At 37.0% G+C, this 23,291-nt stretch overlaps 1 protein-coding gene and 1 long non-coding RNA gene across 16 annotated transcripts in view; one reads left to right on the top strand and one right to left on the bottom strand.

The window, feature by feature from the left end:
• The window catches only part of GREB1L (GREB1 like retinoic acid receptor coactivator), a 213,066-nt gene that overhangs the window by 185,460 nt on the left and 4,315 nt on the right, over window positions 1-23,291 (bottom strand). The window lies entirely within an intron of this gene.
• On the top strand, window positions 4,012-23,092 carry LOC116659645. The gene is made up of 3 exons (XR_004315025.1): window positions 4,012-4,088; window positions 5,393-5,398; window positions 23,082-23,092. It is a non-coding gene; the product is annotated as an uncharacterized LOC116659645 (long non-coding RNA).

Raw genomic sequence — 23,291 nt, 5'->3', positions numbered from 1 at the left:
TTCAGGGGGAAGATTTTGATTGGTCTAAGCTCACCATGAAAATCCTGTTCCCCACCTTTCTCGCCTTCCCTGCAGTGAGGGATGGCCACACAGCCCAGTTCTAGTGAGGGCGACCTACTGCATGGGTTTCTGGGAAAGGTTTTCCTCTCCTGATAAAAATAGAGGGCACCATCCTCATCCCTCCTTCCTCCTTGACTCAAAGAGGGCCCTGCGTGACGGGGGCTACATTCGCAACTAATATAACATGTTTGCCAATGCGATAAATTTGTGGGCTGATATGGGATATTCACAAAAAGAAGAGTGTGTACTCCATCTAAAGGTATTAAGGATAATTTTTTATTTAAACGATGACATGACCAAAAAAAAAAAAAAATGGCCTCAACAGGCCCATGGCCACTCAGTTTAAGAAATTTGAAATATAAAGGTCTCCTAATTTAACAATAACTCTTAATTTTTTTGTCACCATCTACTGACTATAGAACATGTTTATCACTCACTCTTCTTTAATGTGCTTCTTTAAATCAGTATAATGCACTTGCCAAAAGCTCAGGTTTGGAGTCAGACTGCCTGGATTCAGACCCTGGCTCTGGCATTTATTGTGTGAACTTAAATACTACTAAAGTTTTGTCCATTTTTCTCATTACTAAAATGGCGGTAATAATAATACATGTTTCTAAGGACAGTGATAATGATTAAATGACACAATCATTATAAAGTTCTGAGAAGAGTGCTTGGCACATAATGCTCAATAAATAAAAGCTTTTATCTTTATTACCTCCAGATTTCATCCAAATAGCTTCGAGTAATGAAATCATCCATTTTCTGTGAGGGGGTGGGTCTCTGCTTCCTCTGGGTGTGAGTGTGCCTTATGTTCAGGGCCTCCTAGTGAGTGAACTAAGGAATAATTAAGACTGTCCGACAGCCTTTGGACTGCTTGGGTTTCAAGCAGGGTTAAAATAACATCACTGCTAAGTCGTTTTAAGTAAAGGATTAGAATCAATGACGAAGAGTCAAGGGCGGGATGAGAGAGGACAGTAGTGGCTGCGTACCCTGGACCTGTGGACTCTGGGGCCTCACTCCAGACAAGATGATAAAGAGACAAGGACACGTAATAGCCACAGACGATAGTCTTAACACCGGTAGTGAGTCAAGCTCCCCACCCACCAGTCCATTCACCTTCCCCACGCTTCTCCAAAATGGATTGTTCACCATTACAAGGACATGGCCTCCCTCCACACTTTCCTGCCTCCGCATCTCCGCTAGTGCTACTCCCTTCCCTAAAAAACCCACCCGCCTGCCAAAACTCTGTTCACTTCGCGGTCTAGCATAAATGCCTCTTCCTTCAAGACAGCATCTGTAGTTTTCCCTCTCAGATAGTCTCCCTGACTTTTCTCAACCCTTGCTGAGCATTCAAAATATTTTTTTCGTATCTACTGTGTCCTTGGACTTACTCCATGTGCTGAGGGGACATGCTCTTGACCCTTTGGGGATAGTTTAATAGTTGTAATAAATTTGTACCTTCTCTCTCCCCCAACAAGATGTGCACTGGCTTACAATAAGAGATGTACACTGTTATGATATTATTAATTATTATTATTATATAGAATAGTAAGAGAAAGTCCAGGTCTAGAAGAGGGAAGAAATAAAAAAGTACTAACCAATAAATACATAGTTCAGCATCAAATGTAGCTCCTGGGGAAACAGAATAAATAAAAGAGGAACACAAAGAACTTTTATCACAACATTCTCTTACCAACAGAGAAGAGGATACATACCAGTTCCTCAGGACAAATAAAATTTATCCCTCGCCCTAAAATATATACTTTCTCCCTTGGATGTTACAGAGGTTTCAAATAATTACATTTCAATATTGGAACTGCTGAAAAAGAGGCATGTACAATTACATAATAGAATACAAACCAGTTCACTAAATTTCAAACTCAAATATTAAGTGCTACATTTATTAGTAACTATAAAGACAATAATATACTCTATAAGAAGGTAGCTCACCAGAACACTACCTTAGATCTCTTTTTCAGAATCCAACACTCCGAAACAGTATGCAAGGATTTAAATGACTCTCAGCCATAGCACAACAAAACGAATTCCACTGAGATGAAATGTAATGTTTGAGTCAAGTAATAGAAGTCTACTCATTCTTACATTTCCCTGTAGTAGTCATTACATTGCTACTAGAAAACTATTCCATCCCACTTCTTGGGCAGGAAGACGGGGCACTCAGGGAGCAGTCTGGGTCTAAAGGTACAGAGTTGGGGTTGCCATCCACGGTTCTCATTTCTTTCAAAGCTTTATTTAGTCCCAGTATTTCAACTATACGGTTTTATCTGACTCTCTCTCATCATGTCAACTTTAATGTAAAATCAAATTCATCACCTCTCCCAGAAACACTGGCTTTTGTCTTCCCTATTTCTGATAATGGCATGATTTCTCTCCCAGGCAATGGGGCTTGAGAATGTAGAGTCAGTCTCTCATACCTTTCCCTGGACTCCAAAATTCAATCAGCAATCATATATCTCTTTTAATTTTACTTTTTGATTCTCTTCCTCTTTTATTGCCAACATGAATATTCAGGTCCATTTTACCTTGAGCCCATATTTATACAGTAGGATGCATTCACTTTTCTAAAATACCACATCGTCATCTTCTTGTTCAGAAACTTTCAGCAAGCCCTTGTTACTCACTAAATGTAAGCTGCCCTTCAGAGCCTGGAATTTGCCTACTTCATAACATGGTCTCAGACCAGCTCTACTCCCAATCGACTTCTTATTTCCACCACTGTCATACTGTTCTACACACTGTCTACTGTTCAGTGTTCCTCAGTGCCACACTACTCCCTTGCTTCTTTCCTGTCGATCCAAATTCAATTCTTCAGGGCTTAGGTACAGTCCCACCTCCTCAGACTTCTCCACCCTTTACTTAACTCATAGTACTTACTGTCATCTCCCTGGCTCATTCAACAATTATCTGTACACACAGCTCTGTGGTATCATTAATCTTGTCTTATGGAATTTTTCACATTGGCATCAATGGTGTATATATGAACTATAGCTTGTCTCCCCAACCAAAAAAAAGTTCCTCATACTTCCCTTTTTTTTAATTGAGATATAATTGATCCACAACATTATGTTAGTTCCAAGTATACAATATATTGGTTCGATATTCCTATACATTACAAAATGATCACCATAAGTCAAGTTCCCATCTGTCACTATACAAAGTTATAACAGTATTATTGATAGATTCCCCATTACAGTGTTTTCCCTATGCTGTACATTTCACCCTTGTTCCTCATTTATTTTGTAATTGACAGTTTGTACCTCTTACTCTCCCTTGCCTATTTTACTCATCCCCTCCCCTCTGGTGACCACCTATTTGTTCTCTGTATCTATGAGTTAGTTTCTGTTTTGTTATGTTTGTTCATTTGTTTTGGTTTTTAGATTCCACATATAAGTGAAATCATACAGTATTGGTCTTTCTCTGATTTATTTCACTTAGCATAATACCCTCTAAGTCCATCCATGGTGTCACAAATGGTAAGATTTCATTCTTGTTTATGGCTGAGTAATATTCCATTGGGGGGGAAAATATATATATATATATACACACATACATACACCATATCTTCTTTACTCATTCATCTTTTGATGGACACTGAGGTTGCAATTTTAAATAATGCTACTATAAACATAGGGTGCGTATATCTTTTTGAATTAGAGTTTTTGTTTTCTTCAGAAAAATACCCAGAAGTGGAATTGCTGGATCATATGGTAACTCTATTTTTAGTTTTTTAAAGAACCTCCATACTGTTCTCCATAGTGGCTGCACCAATTTACATTCCCGCCAACAGTGCACAAAGGTTTTCTTTTCTCGCCACCAGTTGCTATTTGTTGCCTTTTTGATGATAGCTATTCTGACAGGTGTGAGATGATACCTCATTGTGGTTTTTGATCAGTGATATTGAGCATCTTTTCATGTGTCTGTGGGTCATCTGTATGTCTTCTTTGGGAGAATGTCTATGATACTTCTTTTCTGACCCATAGTGCTTAGCACCTAGTAGGCACTTAAATGTCTCATAGAACTTGAGAAAGGGAGCCCTGGAGGTCGTTACCAACCACTACCCAGGGTGGGAATCCCTTCAATGTTTCTCAGAGCCAATCTCTAGCCTTTGTTGAACAATGGACTGGCATTTCTCAGCTACATCACAAGACAGTCTGTTCTACTGCTGAAGAGCACTGGTCATCAGAAAGGTTTTCATCAATGTCCAAAGTACAGCTAAGTGAGTGAAGGTGCAAAGTACCAAACAGTATGTTCACTATGCTTCCCAGTATGCACAGATATGCCCAGAATGTCTCTGGAAGGATACCCAAGAAGCTGTGGTTACCTCTGGACAGGGAATTTGGGTGGCTGGGAGACAGAAGACCTAATTTTCACTATCTTGAGTCTTTGGTATAATTAACAATTAACAAGTAAAATATGATTTAAGTTCTCTGTTGTTATATGCTTGAATTTTCCTCTGTGAAACTTTTATCCTGATCCTATTTCTGATCTCTAAAGCTGCCCAGCATAACTCAACTATGCTGATCAATTAACTGACATTTTAATGAACGGTTGCTAAGTAAGAATCATGTAAATATGCACATAGGCTTCAAAAGTAATGTATCTCTTACACAAATTAAAAAATTGGCTCCAGTATGCTTTACTATGCTTAAACAATACTTATTCTTCACACACACAATTTCTAAATCAGTTGTCTTCATTGTCTTAAATTTTTACATAGGCCTTCTATTTCCATCCATATTAGCATAAGACACTTGCTGCCCGAGGCATTATGTGTTGTCTTATGTGAGCAGCTTTGTGATGCTCTTGACACCTGCAGTGCCCTCTTATAACCTGAAGCCCTAGAACATGTTTAGCAGCTTTAAGGCTATATTAACACTTTATAGAATTAAGCATGATCCCCAAATTTCAAAAGCATTGAGAAGAAAGGCCATTCCTAAATATTATGAAAAATCTACAGAATGAAGAAAGATACTCTCTCAGCTTTATGAATAAGCACTTATCTCAGGAATCAAATAACGTATGTGCTAGTCTTGGCTCTTTAAGTATCTCTGGGCCCCCAATTTCTTCTCCATCAGTATCACGGGCATGAATATTAGGCTCTTTTTGAAAGCCCTTCCCCGTCAAGCTTTCTGTTTGTTTATGACACCTTCGCTCCAGAAGGTACTCAGGTATTACAACACACGTAGTTTGGATTTATAATTACTCACCTGACAAAAGCATCCCTAGGGGTATGGGGAAGCTTCCTTAATGCTGGAATCATTACTGGCTCCAGGCATTCCCCTTGTCATTTGTCAACAACAAACTTGGACAGAGATCTGTTTGTGTTTTCAGATGTGACTTATTTGTGGCATGAATTATAAGATATTGACACCATGAAACCTGTCATCCTGAAACTTAGGTTGTGAGTTCGTAGAGGTATAGTGGGGACTTCAAGCGATCATGACTACTAATGCCGGCTACAATCATGGCTACTAATGTGTGGACTGTAATTGGTAATTGGCTCTGAAAGTCCCCTTAATGCAATTCAACTCAATTAAATAAGCACTTTTTGAGTGTCTACTAAGCACAAGGCAATGTGCCGCAAGCCGGGGGAAATACTGTCCTTTCCCACCCAGTACAAAGAGAAGAAATGTGAAAGGCCTCCTATGCGTGAGAGCGCTACCCAAGACGACGCTGTGCTCATCAAGCACCTGCCTGCCCCTATCAGTTCTACCACGATGGCTGGATTCCAATCTTGCATCCGGAAAAATTTCCTGTAATTCATCCCCTTTAGTTCTAGTTCTCAGAACCAACCGAATCATGAGGCAAAAAACAACAAAACACCTAAGTCCAGGCCAGTGATAGGATCCTCTTCTAATGCATTCTCCTATCTGCACTCGGGGTCCCTGGAAATCTCACTTTGCCCTTCTACTGTGTCTCAGTTTCTCAGTTTGAATGCAGAGTCATGATTTCCACATTCAAGGTTTCACCTGTTAGCACCTCCCTACCGTGGGAAAGGGTGGGGGCAGAAGGGAGAGGGGAGAGGTCATGTTCTCTTTTTTAGACATGGTAGTAGTCTGGCCTGCTGGCGAAAAAAAAATTATATATATACATATATGTGTGTATATATATATATATATATAGAGAGAGAGAGAGAGAGAGAGAGAGGGAGAGAGAGGAGGCTTATCTTAAATCTCTTGGTCATTTCTACTATTCCTAGAGGGCAGAAAGCAATAATTTTTTTTAAATGCCTGCAAATACCTTCCCTTATCACCCTTTATAATTGGAAGAGGCCATAAGGCAATCAGGCATGTGCTTCTTACAGTTACTTCCTGTATCAACAGGTATTTACTGAGCGCCTCATCTATGCTGAGATCTGAAGACTCCAAAAGCAGTGAAGACATGGTTCCCACTCTCTGGAGTCTCATGATTTAATGAGGAGGTGGGGTTTACCCAAATAGCCAACTGAGAATAGCTAAGTGCCAAACCATCTGATACTGACAATAAAAGAAGAAATTAACTCCACAATCTTAGAACTGTAGGAAACCTAGAGAAGATCCAACACAACCTCTCCCCATAAACAGAAATCTTCCATTATCCTGGTCAGGGTCGTTAAGTTTCTAACTTAATGTGGAATTCACATTTCACAAAAGCATCTATTTAATTTTTCAAAGCCTCTTATTGCTAAAACATTTTATCCTACACTGAGTGCAAACTCTCACCTATTTATTATTTTATATAGCAATGATTTTCAAAACTTTTTTTTTAAGCCGTGCGACGTGTCTTTAAAAAAAGTAGTAGGCGCAAGCCCAATTTATAAAGCAGTTGAAAGTGGTACATTTCTGTGGGGAGCTGCAGGGGCCCTCAGCACATCCACTCGTGCCCCCAACTCCTGTACCACCCCTCTCCCTGCACACACCACAGCTCTGCAGAGCAAAATTTGCAAACCACTGCTTTAAAGGTAATTAGAGTAAATCTAATTCGAGCTGCACATGTCAGCCTTTGAAGACAGCTATCTTGTCTCTAAATCTTCTTGAATTAAACTTGCCCCTTTCAAATTGTCTGTTCCCTTTATGTCATTTCTCCCCACAAGTCCCTCATCCTGATCACTCTCCTCCTAAAAATGCAGAAACCATATCCGAACACAATTCTTTAGAGACTGATCAGCTAAGGAGACTGTCTCTCTTACTCTCTGGACAGCAATCGAAGTTGACAAGGGCTTAGTGGATGAAGAAGGAACTGAGCTGGACCCTACGAAATGTAGGATTTAGATAGGTGGAGAGAAGAGAAGATAAAATTCCAAGCTGGGAAACCAGCATGAACAAAGACACAGAAATTAAAATGAGGGCTTCCTGACACACTTTGAACACTTCTCTTCCAGATCCTTTCTGGTTCTTTTCCATTCGGCCAACTGCCCATTCTCTCGTATTTCTCAGAAGAAAATTAAGCCAGATCTTATCTCCATGATTTAGACTTCTATTGTGTCAATACCTAATGAAGGCCATGATCTGGTCAGTACTAAAACTAGATCATTTCAATGTTTTAGTTATTGCCAAAAAAAAGTACCTGATGATGATATTTGATAAATTTGTTTTAAAAAAACTGTCATTTTTCATTGAGTCAACATCTTTAAGAAGATTCATAAAGGCTCTAACACTACTGAAGGACACCCCAGGGGATTCTCAAATCTCAAGCGTACCCAAAGAACACCTTGCCTCTAAGAAATTATTTTTTGTTTATCGCTAATCACACTACAGGTAATATGTGCCCCAAATGGTCCCCTGACTATAAAAACAACAGTATTTTCATGTATATGAGTGTTAATCCACCAAGGCAAAACACCTCATGAAAACAAATATTAAAAGACTGAGCTGGGAGGCAAATACATTCATCAAAGTCCATCTTCTCATGTTACATAATTTTCCCATTTACAGATAAGAATTCAAGCACATCAGGGTTTCATATAATTTGGCTTATTATTCAAGAAGGAAGATCTTACTGACAGGGTATTTCACTCTACATACCTTTTTCCCACGAAAATGTATTTGTTAGTGATCATATGAACATTTACTATTTTACATGTCAGAAATGGGATTTTCACACACACACAGCACTTACAAAGCCGGGGAAATTATCTTGCCCTTAAATTTTAATGTTACGAATCTAAGAATTTTAAGGTGTTGAGAAAAAACTGATCTTACTTAGCATTCAGGGAAATTGATTCAGACATTTTATTTCCATTATTTTCTCTTTTCCTTCATCTCAAAAGGAGATAATCTGAATTGCTCTAATCTGAAAAACAACAATAAGTGTAGCAAATACTTGACAATGAAGATGGAAAGCCTCTAAAAATCTGTTACCTTAGTAACGGCAAGAATGTGGAAGAATAAGAATACACTGTCAGGACATCATTTCAGATTCCACAGATTTGAGGCCTAAATACAGTCAGCTTTCATTAGCTTTTTGTTTTTCCCAGCAGGTCCTTGGACTTTGAAACAAAACCTGAATGACAGCTATGAGCAATTCCAGCCTGGCTCCTGATTAGCTATGCCAAACAAAACAACTCTCTGCAGTGTAAACTTTCCAGGCATCTGCAACCAAGCTTCTGTGGAGACTATAAGTCCTCAGTGAGATTTGAAGGAGTCAGAGGTTGGGGGGTAAAGGGTGAGCTGGAGGGGGCAGGGGGAGAAGAGGATAAGACCTTCCCCTCTACCTCGAACTAGTTCCCTGAACTAGTCTCTGATTAAAGCAGCAGTGGGGGTGGGAGTGGGGGTGAAATTAAGTAGAACTTGTCTTGGCTGTATTGTCATGGCAGCTTTTTAATTCTGCTTATTCTACAATTTAACTGACCAGTTCTCTAAATCTGAGTATTCCATTCCAATTAACACCCATAACATCCTTATATTCCAAACCACCCATGCATTTAAAACAGACAAGCAATTCTGAGGCCCTCGTAGCATCAAATAGAGCATGCAGTCGATTAAAGAGATCTAAGAGAGAAGAGGACCAACATATATGAATAGTGCCCCATATGGATGCAGACCAAGACTGTGTGCCATTTGTTGTTACTCACTTTCGGGGCATGCGGACCTGAAATTAATTACATCAAATGGCAGTGCACTGTGCTGTGTGGTCCCATCTGCTACATAATGAGATCCCAGTGGAACTAACTATTAAGAAGCTTTTTTCTTATGATCAGTTCCCTTGATTCTACCCAAAGAACATTCCTTTATCTACAAAAAAGAATTACAGATTAGATCTCAAAGTGGATCAGATTCCATTTTGGTCAGATGCTTGATTTAAAAGTTATAAGTGGTTTCAGAAAAAAGTTGTCTGGGGAAAATTCTGTATTGGATTACTAGATGGCAATTCAGCTGTGAAGAGATGAGTTAAACTAAAAGATTGACTTAAACTCTGCCAACAATTATTTTAAAACTTCAGAAGTTAAAAACGAGTGTTTTTATATTCCTTGGCCACACAGCACGGTGGTAGCACTGAAATGTCCTTTTGTTTTCTGGAAAAGTGACACTTAACCACACTCTGATCTCTACTGCTTCTGAGATAACCCACAATAGCTGATGGTGGCTTACTTAGAATGCTGGGCAACAAAGATCCCTGCTTCTCGTCAGTGACCACTTTTTTAACAGTCTTGTGATGATTATGTAGCATTTAAAGTAAGGAAAATAGCTCTAACACCCGAAGATGTAATTTGCAGATATATGGCAACAGATGTTACAGAAAACTTAACCATTTACATAACCACATCATAAAAGCCTGGCCCAGATTTAGGACATTAAATTTAAATCATCAAAGGTTCAAGTGGAAAATTCAAGTTCAGATATAGAGAAGAGACCATATAAAGATTCATCACAAAAAAAATCACAACCAGGGAGATGCTGATTTTGGAAACTAAGGACAAGGAAAATTTCAATCTTCGATATAGGTACCATCAAACCAGAAAGCCACGTTCCCAATGATTTTATTTGACTTATCTACAATCTCACCACTCTATTAAACTTACAGAAAAGAACCTTAAAAATATTTTTATAATAGATGAAGATGAGGTTAGTGATGTCAGAAATCCCCTCAATAGGAATCTATGCTTGAAATCCCAAACCAAACCAGCTGATTCAGCACAAAGTCATCAAACAGAGTTCTTATCTGTAGAAGGAACAATCCATTGTCTGACTGAAACAAAGGGCAATGCACAGGAAATCAGCCAAATCTGGGCCAGATGGTCACTGATTCAAGTTCCATTCTCCCCATCCCCCAACCCTCCCTGGCACTACAGAAACAGATTCACACAGCATTTTTGGTTACCAGATAATAACCCGAGTGTAAGGTATAAACCTCTTACAATTATCTATACCACTCCCCCACCTCAACACCACCTAATTTACTAAAAGAGGATGTTTTTATAAACAGCTAAAAGAGGAAATTGCTATGCAGCAGTTATTGAAAGGAAAATACCCCCTGAAAACCCAATGCCTGTTTCTTAGGCATGGCATAGGGTTTAACCAGATAGGATGATTTAAAATATTCACACTGGTTTGTTTTCATCGGTTTTTTTGTTTTTGTTTTTTCCTCAAACCATGACACAAAATGGAAATTAACCCAGAGAAAACTGACTTATCACGTTCATTTCCCACAGGTTGACCACTGGGCCATCACCTTGCAAAGAGTCTTGTGGTTTGCAACCCAGGAACACTTTTGACCAATGACAGGCTACCAACAAAAGTAATCACTGATCTTGATTACAAACCAATGAGTCTGACCTCATCTCACAGAATCTGTAAGTTAGGATACTGCTGTAAATACACATTTCACACCCCTGCTGGGTACTGTAAAACCCAGTTTTAAATTCTAAAGAGCAACTATTAATTGAAGCAAAACATGTAGAATTATGTCTTAAAATCTGCAAGAACTCTGCGGACACACACATATTAAAAAATGGCCTAGAAAAATTCAGGATCTCTCAGTAAAAATATTCAGAAAACACTCCTTTGCATTTCCTTACTGTGTAAAAAAAGATATTTACATTAAGAAAAGAAAGGTCTTTTCTTTGAAGAGAACCCATGACTATAGCGGTTGCTTGGGAAATACTTACATTTATGTGACCTAAGTAAATTTGAGCAACCAACAAATTGCAATTCCTTTAGTAAACTTTATAATCCTTTGACATTAGTTTGGAAATGTCAATGCAGGAGTACATTTTATTGATATGCTACAGTGCCACTCTTAAAAAATTTACATATAGAAAGGTTAGAGCAGATCAAAGAGTTTTTTGTCTATTTGTTTGTTTTTTTTAACACAAGATAATCACAGGCTGGTAATGCGATGGCTAAAGACAAAAATGACTTCGAAATATGCAATCAACAGCAGCTCACACAAATGGTCATTTACTGCAGGGAAGTAGAAAAAGCCTCTAAAGTCAGCACAAATAACCTCCATTAAGAGAACATTCATGGTAGCTTACACAATGCCAACAAGTAAGTTTAAGATGAAGCCAAATGACAGAGCTTCAAATCTCGACCTTCTGTCTTAAAGGGAATAGTGATAACTGGAAACGTTTTTGAAAACTTGTCCTCAGAAATTGTTCCTGGAAGTCGAGTTAAAATTACAGGATCAGACTAAGTTTTCAGCAGTGGTTAAAAATACAGTCTAAATAGATACACAGTACTGTATGTAGATTTGTGTGTATGTGTGTGTGTGAGACACGTCAGTATGCTTCTGCTAACTTCAATAGTTTTTTTAACACCTCAGATTTATTTGAAGTATGTATCTACAACTTACTGCAAAATAGCAGTAAGTACTACCAAATAATATCATATTGGAAATTGTTGAACTATTGTTATATGTGCTTTTATAGCATATAATTTTCTTTCAATATGATTATATAATCTTAGACTGCTAATGAGAAAAATTAATAATCCATTAAGAACCTTTTTTAAAAAATGGTAGTTGAGTATTGTCTGTTTAACAAGTTTTTTTCTTTAGTGTAAAATAGGAATTTATTTCAGAATGCACAAAAAAAGAAGAAAATGACTATTCAAATTAAAATGCTCTACCTTCTGAGCTCATCTTTAGAGTCTCTAAGATAAATTTACATTTAAATGAAACACACACAAAGGCAGCTGGACTATCTGTCATAACTATCCCACACACATTCATGTTTTCAGAGATTTAAATCTCTAATTCCTAGGAGAGAGAAAATTGTGACTACACAACTATTTTTAATCCGTCAGTTTTATTTATACATCATTGCAACAGGATTTATATGCTAATGCTTTAACTTAATATAAGAATTAAAAGTATCTCTCAGCAGTTATTCCAAAACAGAATTATACTAACAAAAGTCAATTCAAAACAGACTTCTCACGCACATACGTTTCTGGAAAACTAGTTTTTAAATAAGATAAAAACAAAAACTGTATCAACAACAATAAATGACTATGTAAATGTAACACGTTAGAATTCAGCAGACTAAATATGATCTCATTCTTTAATAAGCCCTAATATAGAGGAATAACAGTTTAAAGCTAAAATATTAAATTGTAAGTACTAAGTTCTAGTTATCCTGAAAGCCTTTTCTATTCTTATTTTCCCTCTCCTTAGCATGTAGCTTCCTTTCCCTGGCGGTCCACAAATCAGGTAGAAAATTTAATTCCATTCAATTCAAAAAAAATTTGTAAAAAGACAACATATTTATGATAAATATGACATTGATTAGTCTTATCTTTCTATTCCTGTACATAATAAGAAACAAGTCTCAAGGGCCAAGTTAGAGTGGGCAAAGTTTTCACTGATGAAAAACTGACAAGAAACCAGATTTGTAAAGAGTGAATTATATTTATAAGAATATGCTTTATGGTCTATGCTTTAAGTATTTATTTCTCAATATAATCTATATGCATTAATAAAGCAGGAAAGTATTATTCATATGACTGTAAATGTGCTTTAAACATAGACTGAAGGTCAAAACAAGCTTTCACTCATTTTCTCTCTAAATGGTGATTTCTCATACTTTATATTTACCACATAAAGAACATCTCAAAAGAGCTCATTTACTAAAATTAATTTCTGCTGTACATTTAAAAAAAAAGGATATGAGTTGACTACTTAATGTCCATGAAGTTCTACTAACAAACTTAAGGCTCATACTGGGATTCCCTTAACCTCACCAGCACTGTTTCAAATTTTACATTCAATGCCTCATGAACAAAGTTAAAAATGACTCTTAAAAAATGAAATGGACATTAAATTCCCATTAGATTTCAGTTCAACTGAATTCTTTTTATGATTTTGGTATTTGGCAACAAAATAACACCTTTCCCTTACATATTATGTTATATAAATCTTTCACTACATGAGTAATGATTCCAGGAATATAATGTAAATAAAAATTAGATCTGAATCTACAAAACCACAAGCCACATAACTGTGCCTTAACTAGACTGTAGGCTTCCCCAAGGTCAGGGATATTTCTTTATTTTCCTTTCTCTCGTTCCAAGGCACCATTCCAATTATAGGTACTTGATAACAACTTATTAAGTTGACTTTTATTGTTATTCCTGCCCAATGGAGAATTCTATTATCCCTACTGGATAAAACTTCTTGCTCTGTAGGAAAGCTATGAAAAGAAAAATCAATTTAAGGAAGTGACAAATGGATTTGATGCAGTAATTACTTTTTATCCAAATGAAAACTGAGAAGCAGTTTGATATTACAATTGCTGCTGCCAATTATTACTTCAAAGCCTTAAAAAAATCAGTACAGGTTAAACACAAACTCTACTCTAAGACAGAATTATGGTGTCTGTTTGCAATCCGTGAACTTTAGCTTCCCAAAGGTAAACACCATACAGATGTCTGGTAATCTCCTGTGTAACAGTATCTAAAGTAAGCCCATGCTATTTTGATTTTGGAAGTCTTATCAATTGAAAATCAAATGAGCAAAATGAATTGTAATATTTATACAATACAAAAGATTTCTCTCATTTTTCAAAACACCTTTTCCCAGACTATCAATTCCATTGTTCTATTCCACTATGCAGTATATTATCCAGGAAATATATGGCTTTCAATTATTTCTTATTAACTAGGATATGTGTTGGTAAATTTAAAGCTCATATTACTTCAATTATGTAAGTAAATTTGTAAATAAGTAAATATAATGATAAACTGAACATTCATGAAGAATTACAAAAGCATCATTATTTTGTAAAACTCAAAAAGAAGAGAAAATGTATCCCTTTTCATCTCTGCCACAGAATCGTCTGGGATTTATTTTTCCTTGTCAGCATCCTTTATTCAAAAGCTAATGCTACTGACTTAGCTTCCGAAGGGTCTGGTCCCCATCTTGGTATTTCCAGTAGAGGTGATAAGCTTACACTGTTCGATTTACCCTCCCTTCTCCCAGCTTCCTTGGAGTCAGTGGCTTAGATCTGAAAGAAGTTTGGCCCAAGTTAAGGATGGATTCTACAGCCACTGAAGAAAGCTAACAGGTACCTACAGAGGTCATTCATTCATTTGTTGACAAATATTTATTGAGGGGCAACTATGTACTTGTTCTAGGTGATACAGTAGTGAGCAAAAGAGACAAAGCATTTCCAGTCATGGAGATTTCATTCACGATTGGTTAGTAAATTCAAGACCTGACCTCCATGACACTGCTCATCAACCAAGATATAGCCTTGGTACAGTCTGTCTCCCCAAAATAGGTTACTAAATGATCCCTTGGTGGTCTGAAAGGGTTAATATGCCCCTTAGCATCTCTATACGCCACCTTGAGCAAGAGAAGCAATGTTTGCCTTAAGATACAACTCCTGATACCCAGATCTTACTTTCTAGTTGAGTCACAAGACACATACCCAAGAATGTGACATAGAAGAAGATCTTACTTTCTAGTTGAGTCACAAGACACATACCCAAGAATGTGACATAGAAGAAAGAACAAAGGTTTGGAATCAGCCATCCCTAGGTTCGAATTCTGACTTTTCCACTTACTACCTATAGACTCTTACAAAATTTAATTAAACTTTTAAAGTCATTTTTATAAAAATGACTTTATAAGGCTGCTGTGAAGATCAGAAATGATATGTGTATAATGCCTAAAGTAGCGCATTGATTTTTACTAATTCATTGGGTTAAATTATTAATTCCTGCTGAAATTAAGTTATTAAATAGTAAGAAAGGACCAAGCAGAGAAGTGTTTATGGGTCACAAAGACCTTTCTGGTTGTTTTTTATTAAAGGTTATGTACTGTGTCTATACACATTCTTTGACATACCCACACTTTCTCTGATATTCCAGATATGTAACTGTGGGACGCGTTACACTGTTCTGTCACACTTCCTATTCAGGAGCAGAAGTTGAGATAAGGCGTATCACTGACTCAGGAGTCTTTATGATGGCAAAAAACCTCAAACATTTAGAATATCTGAAATGCCATAACCCAGACACCACACTTCCAGACCCCAAAAGAGCCTTAGCTTTAGGGTTGGTTTTAGGTTTAGCTTGTACATTTAACACCTACCAATTTCAAACAATTTCTATCCATCTTTTGACCAAAAGACTATGAAAATATCACACCTAGTATTAGATTGTTCCATTTATATGAACAAGGGGGAGAAAGGTGATTTTTACCTGGTCTAACTTTTCTAGAAAAGGAAGAAGTTGGTAATATTAGTTGGCAGGTGACACATTTAATAATTGCTACTCTCTGATGAAGTCTGAGGCCTGTCATTCAGCAAGTCTGATGAAGAGAAAGCACTGACATTTCCTGGGGGTCTGTTTTGTACCAGGCACTGTGCTTCGTGCATTGATCCATTGATCCATTATCTCAGAAATATGACTGTTTTCAAATCCAAGTATGGAGATTCCTCAAAAAATTAAGAATAGAACTACCATATGACCCAGCAATTTCACTCCTGGAATTGAAGAAAAACGCCGAAGAAAACAAAATGCTAATTAGATAAGATCTATGCACCTCTATGTTCATTGCAGCATTATTTACAACAGCCAAGATATAGAAGCATTCTAAGTGCCCATCAATAGAAGAATGGATAAATATATAAGGTATGTATTATATATAATATCCCATCATATGTAATATTTCATTATATATAATGGAATATTACTCAGCCATAAAAATAATGAAACCCTGCCATTTGCAACATGAAAGTGAAATAAGTCAAACAGAGAAAGAAATACTGTATGATTTCACTTATATGTCGAATATAAAAAAAAACAAATGAGCGAACATAACAAAATATAAACAGATTCATAGATAACAGAGAACAAACAGGAGGTTGCCAAAGGAGGGTGCGGCAAGGAGAGGAATAAGTGAGGGATATTACAAGGTACAAACTTCCAGTTGCAAAATAAATGAATCACAGGTATGAAATGTACAGTGTGGGGAATATGGTCAATAATGATGTAATATCTTTGTATAGTGACAGACAGTAACTAGACTTTTCATGGTGATCATTTTGAAATGTATAGAAATATCAAATCACTATGTTCTGTAACAGGAACTAACATAGTGTTGTAGGTCAATTATACATCAAAAACAAGCCAACAAACAAACTCATAGAAAAAGAAGTCAGATTTATGGTTACCAGAGCCAGAGGGTGAGGGGAGGGGGAATTAGATGAAGGCAATCAAAAGGTGCATACTTCTAGTTATAAGATAAGTAAGTACTAGGGCTATAATGTACAACATGATAAATATAATTAACATTGGCTCTATGTTATATATGAATGTTGTTAAGAGAGTAAATCCTAAGAATTTTCATCACAAGGAAAATGTTTTTCCTATTTCTTTAATTTTATTTCTATATGAGATGATAGATGTTCACTAAACTCATTCTGTAATCATTTCATTATGTATGTAAGTCAAATCATTATGCTTTCCACCTTAAACTATACAGTGCTATATGTCAATTACAGCTCAGAAAAACTGGAATTAAAAAATGAACAGCATCTATTGTTGATTCTGATATAGCTGACCTGTAGTTTGGCAAACACTGTGTTAAATAATAAGTATGATTTGCAAGAATCTCTGGAGTAGTGTTATCCAATAGAACTTTCTGCAGTGGTGGAAATACTCTGTATCTGTACCCACTAGCCTCATGTAGCCATTAAGCTCTTGAAATGCAATTAGTGTGTCTGAAGAACTGAATTTTTTATTTTATTTAATTTTAATTAATTTTAATTTAAATAGCCACAGCCAGCTCTAGGGAATAGGAAGAGATTTCTAAGAGAAATGTGAGCCAAGCCATAGGCAGGAATGCATGTGAGAAAGGTAAGAGAGACAGCCAAAATAGAGCTTTTATATTAGATTATCATGAGGTCAGATTATGAAGAACCTTGAAGGGAACTGAGGAAATTGGATTTCATGGCATACACTGCTGGTTGCCTAATCAAGCCATTTCCTGATTTTCTTCAGTATTAACAACCCCAAAGTTCTATGTGCTCATCTCAGAGAGCGGACCTTTCCCCAGGCTCTGGGGTGAATCTTGATCATTCAACACCAGTCATGGTATTTCCATTTTCCTTGTCAGTGACTGGCTTACACGTGAGCATGTGGTAAATCCTGGTCAATGTGACTTGGGACATCTATGTATGATGGTAAACTCCTTAAAAATGGTTTAGCTTGAAGAAACAGAACATTTTTCTGACTCTCATCAAAGCTATGTGAGGCTTGGGTGTGCTGCTGACACCCTGAAATAATGAATGGACTAGGTGGAAGACAACCACCAACAAACTAAGGATGGTGGAGAATGACCAATAGAACTTGGGTCCTTGATGACATCATCAAGCACCTGAATTAACATGCAAGAATTGCCCTTCCCTCTTCCCTCCCCATATATTTTGGGGATATAATGAATTTGTTACTGCTTAACATCTTTAGTTTTTTGTTCTGTTCCATGAAACTTACAGAATTAGACTGGAATACTAATGTTTAGGGTGACACCCTCTGGGAAATGCTAAGGTAAACAATTGGAAGCCATTGAAGGCATTTGATCAAGGTCAAAACTGATATGAAACAATGTTCAAGGCATAAAAAATAGGTCAGACAAAAGGAAAGACAGAGTCAAGCAGACCAATTTAAAAGACCTGAGAGTCAAAGTTACCAAAAAATTTTAAAAATATTACCATTTGCAAAATCATTAAGTACTTGAAGCAAAATTGGGGAATGAGCTCATTTTGTAAGGGTAATAGTAATGTGTCTTTCCTAGTTTTTTATATTGTTCTCATATGTTACTATTTCTACTGAAAAATCTAAACAACTTAAAGGAAGTATAAGCTCCCTAAGTGTTTTGTATTTAATACAGTTTTGAAAATGGAAAAATTCTTGAAATATGATTTCTGTGTATCAGCTGCAATTAAAGGTATGAGAAGACACTGAGGAACAAGACGGTAAACCAGAAAGTATGCAGGAGTAGCTGGGTGACCTTGGGCAGTCAAGTAAAACCCTCCGGCTCTGTCTTCCTCTCAGGATTGATCTGCGCTCTAAAATCCAACAATTTCTGTTTTCAAATGGAAGAAAACCCTTTGGAATTAAAAATAAGAAGCCCTACAATTGATATCAAACTTTAGTTTTCCAAGCTCTGTTCTCTCCCTTGTGCTATGAGCTAAGGCTGAAAGGGAATAAAAGTCAATCTCCCCTCCAATTCCCTCAGCAAACCAGAAATCCTAGAAAAGAACTAAGATTTTCAGTGGACAAACTAGTTGTGGGAATTTTAATGTGGATTAAAGTTCTATATTAATATCAAGAAGGTGTCAAGTGTAGCTTACTATTGTTTTTAACTTGCATTTCCAAACAGCTGATGAGGCTAAGTAGTTTTCGTATTTATTGACCATTTGGACTTGTGTTTCTGTGAATGACCTAATCATATCATTTGTAAACTATTTTAAAGCTACATTTTAGAAAATATTTTTATTATCATTTTATGAAGAGTTCCTTATATACCAGAGATGGTAATCTTTTATCTGCATACACAGAGTTTTTTTTTTTCCAATCTATCATTTGTCTATGGTATTTTTTCTTTTTTGCTTTACAAAAACATTCTTAAAGTATGTAATTGGATCTGTCATTTAGTATACAGCTTCGGTTTCTGTTTAGTTAAAATAAATATGCTTCAGTAAAGTTAATGGTTGTTTAACTGTAGAATATGTACACCACAGGCTATTATGTAGTCATTTAAAGGAATAAATAAGAGCTATACCATTTGACTTAGAGGTATATCCCTTATGTTTTGTTAAGTTTTAAGTGAAAAAGAAATTATATATATGAAATATGATAGTATATATAAGATGCTGAAAATACACAATATTTATATAAGGTTCATGATCATGGAAAATGTTTTAACAAAACAAATTGCAGATTAGCCACATTGTTGGGGTGAAAAGGGAGGGTAAAGAGGGGATTTAGGCTTCCTGAATTTTTTAAAAGATGTGACTACAGTTTTTTTTTTTAAAAACATATGATTCCATTATGTAAAATTGTTTCTGCTGGTGAATATATATAAATATGCATAGAAATGCATGAAAGAATGGCAACCAAAATATTAATGGTGTTTAACTTAGGATGGTTAGATTTCAAGAATAAGAGAAGAGGAAGAAAAGAAACAAGAGGGAGAGAGAGAGAGGGAGAAAGAGAAGGGAAAAGAAGGAAAAAAAGAAAATGTGATTTAAAAAATCAAATAAATTTAAATTTGCCCTTTCCAAAAAACGGAACAGACTGGATGAGGGAGAGACAGAATCCTCAAGTGAAAAGGTTCCTCCCTCTTCTGACGTGGGTAAGGGCCATGGTAACAGTCTCTCAGTTCCCGAATACCCCAACAGAGATAAACACATAAACTTGCTGTAAGTAGTGTCGATTTAATCAGTTTAAAAATGCAGGGACTAAATGAGACATTGTACGATTACATCTTCTCATCGTGACCTCCACAGGCAGTGGTGACAACTTTAGGTGCACCTGCTCTATAAAAACTGAATTTACAGAATGATAAATGTGAGGAGTGGTTCTAAAACTTCTGTGTCCATAAAAGCCACCTGGGAAGATTGCTAAAATGCACATTCCAGGGTCCCACCTCAGAAACTCCAATTCAGCAGGTCAAGAGACCAATAATCCGCATTTAACAAGCACCCCAGGCGAATAAGGCAGGTGTTGACAGATCACACTGAAAAACAGTGAATTTAAGGATGTCTGATCTCTTTACAAACTGATTAACCAAAGAATTCGAGGAGTGTGGTACACTAGAGAGAACAAAGAATTCTGAAGTCAAGAGGTCTAGATTACCTCTCTGACCTAATCCCACCCCCCAACTTGCCTCCCCTCTTTAGCAGCAGTGGCCGCCTCGTTACCCCTCACCTGACCGCCAAGAATGCTCTTCCTCTGAACTTCCCGAGGTTCTGTCCCTAGCAGCCTCCAGGTCCTCACTTAGGTGTCACTTCTCAGGGACCCCCTGTAGAGAATCTCCACTCCCATCTCACTTTCGAGGTCCCCTTTCTGCTTCAGTTTCCTCTCGAGTACTCCTCCTTACCTAAAATACAACCTATTTTGCTCATTTCTTTTGCTTATTGTTTGGTCCCCATCAGGAAGGGATGTTTGTTAGTTTTCTTCACTGCAGCCCCTGAAGCACCTAGAATGGTGCCTAGGCTGAGTTCAAGGAGATCTCACTTGGCCGTTAAAACAAGTAAAGCTTGAGAGATTCTGTGATAGGAGTCAGATACAGGCAGGACGTGGAGAGCTTGTTAACACACAGATTCCTGGGCCCTGCCAGAAATTCCCGTTCGGGCTGCTGGGAGCGGGGCCTCAGACTCTGAATTTCTAACAGGCACCCACGTGCTACTGCTGCAGCTTGGTGAGCTGTCAAGTGTTTCTGCTTGTCTTTTACTGAAAGTCAACCTATTCAACTATATGAGAAGAGCTATGAGCTAAAAAGGGAAAGCTTTGTTATAATCATTTGTTGGAACAGAAAAATTGTTCCCCTAATCTCCATGGACCTAAACTATCTACCCAAATAAATAAAATCATTCTACAATAAGGATATTTTCACATAACGGTATACCATGGATATTAATGGCAACCTAATTTTTAGTAAAAACATAGTGTTTGTTTCTAATTTTTTTACTGTTGTAAATGTTTCAGGCGATATTTTAATTATATGCCTTTGGCCATTCATCTTTTCTTTCTAACAAATTCCTAGAAGGGAAATTTCTGAGTCAGAGTTTAAATCAGTGCTGTCCATAAGAACTTTCTCCAATTATGAAAATGTTCCATGTTGTCACAGTCCTATATAATAGCCACCAGCCACATGCAACTACTGAGTACTTAAAATGTGACTAGTGCAACTGAGAAACAGAATCTTTAGTTTTATATAATATTAGTTAATTTAAATTTAAATAACCACACGTTGCAAGGGACAGGGTAGATAGAGACGTTTAAAATCTCAATACAGGATGCCAAATTGCTCTCCAGAAAAGTTGTAATAATTTGCCTTCATTTTACAGTGTATAACAATAACCATTTCTTTACCCCATTGCCAACACCAGATATTATTGATCTACTAAATCTTTATACTCTGAAAGTTGAAATATGTCTGTGGGGTTTTCATACACATTTCTTTACTAATAATGTTAAATAATATTGAAAGGGTCCTTTCTTCTGTCATCATACTCATTCAATTGCTAATATTTTCACCCATGTTAATTAATTGAGAAGTTGGAAATTATCTGGCTTTCAGATTTGTTTTGTTGGGTCCATATGTTTCTTTTAAAATTTATTGCCAATATGTAAATTCATCTGAAAATATGAATTTCCAGCTCCACTTGAAAAAATCAAATGATCTGGCAACAGTGACACACATTCCCACAGGACAAACATCAGTGGAGCTTTAGAAATCGTGCCACCTTCAGACTTTCTTGCCACCAGAACTCATCACCTGTATTAGGTGTCCTGTTCCACTCACTCACATTACCTGCTTGGCCCCTAAAGGCATCTGAGTTTACAATTCCTGCTCTGAATTAAATTTTGAGAGGTTAAAAGGCAAACAGCAGCTAATGAAAATAGCTAGCTTTTATTTCATACTCAACATGCAAAAGTGATGTTATGATATTTCTGGATTACAACTAATATTTAACTAGCAGAAGAACACTTTTTCTACTGGTTGTTGACATTTCCTTTTCCCTAGAGCAGTGGTTCAGCTTCAGAAGGGTTGTGAAAATGCAGAACAGTAGGTCCCACCCCTCCAGAATTTTGGCTGAGCACCAGGAATTTTCATCTAACTCCAAGCTCCAAGTGTAGCTCCACACTGAAATGAGGCTTTCTCAAAGATATGGACACTCCAGGAAGTGCAGTATTAATGTGTAATTCTGACAACGTAATATGTATCTGTACACCTTTTTTTTTCTAAAACATGTCCACATTTATTATTTCATTTTATCTTCACAACAATTCTGTGAAGAAGGCTGATCATTAGAGCAGTAATTTAATTCTTAATCCTATTTTTCAGAAAAAAAAGGCATAAGAGTTAAGAATCTCCCCTAAACACACAAGTAAAAAGAGGCAGAACAAGCAGGTTTCCTAACTCCTAACCTTGGTAATATAGGCAGACAGCAATCCAGCACACAACTGGAGCTTGCTTTTTATTTTTACCATAAAAATAGAACCATGCCCAGGAACAGAGAAGACCATCCAAGATATGGTTCATAGCAACAAACATTTATCCAGTGCTGATTATGTGTTAATCTATGTTAATCATGCCTACAGTCTCTACTGTTGGGGCTGTTGAAGACAGTCATAAGGCCTGGACATAAATTAAAAATAAAATCTGAAACCACAACCTTGAACAGATAGTGAATTCTCCATGCCATAGGACAAAAGCTAAGGCACTGAAGGGGTGGGTGGTAGGGGAAAATGCAGAGCTGGGGCAAAGAGTGGCGCCCCTGTGGGAGCTTCACATCTGGACTTGGAGGAGTTGCTATCACCAGTCAGTCAAGAATGGGAGGGAAGGAAGAGTACACAATAGGAAGCCCTCCTGGGGCTCAGCAGCACAAAGAGCTGCTGTTATCCACGTTGGGTGTGTGTTTGCCAGAAATATCAGGGCCGCTGGAACTCCAGAACTTACAAGGGCATGCTTTTGTGTAGTCTAAATTACCTTGACTATATAAGAACTCAAGTCAGAGGATATAACTTCATTATCTATTTGTAGCCAAAAGATAA

This window comes from Camelus ferus, chromosome 24 (genome assembly GCF_009834535.1).
Source record: "Camelus ferus isolate YT-003-E chromosome 24, BCGSAC_Cfer_1.0, whole genome shotgun sequence".
NCBI classification, from domain to species: Eukaryota; Metazoa; Chordata; class Mammalia; order Artiodactyla; family Camelidae; genus Camelus; species Camelus ferus.
The sequence above is the reverse complement of the archived record's forward strand: the minus strand, read 5'-3'. Positions and strand labels throughout refer to the sequence as shown.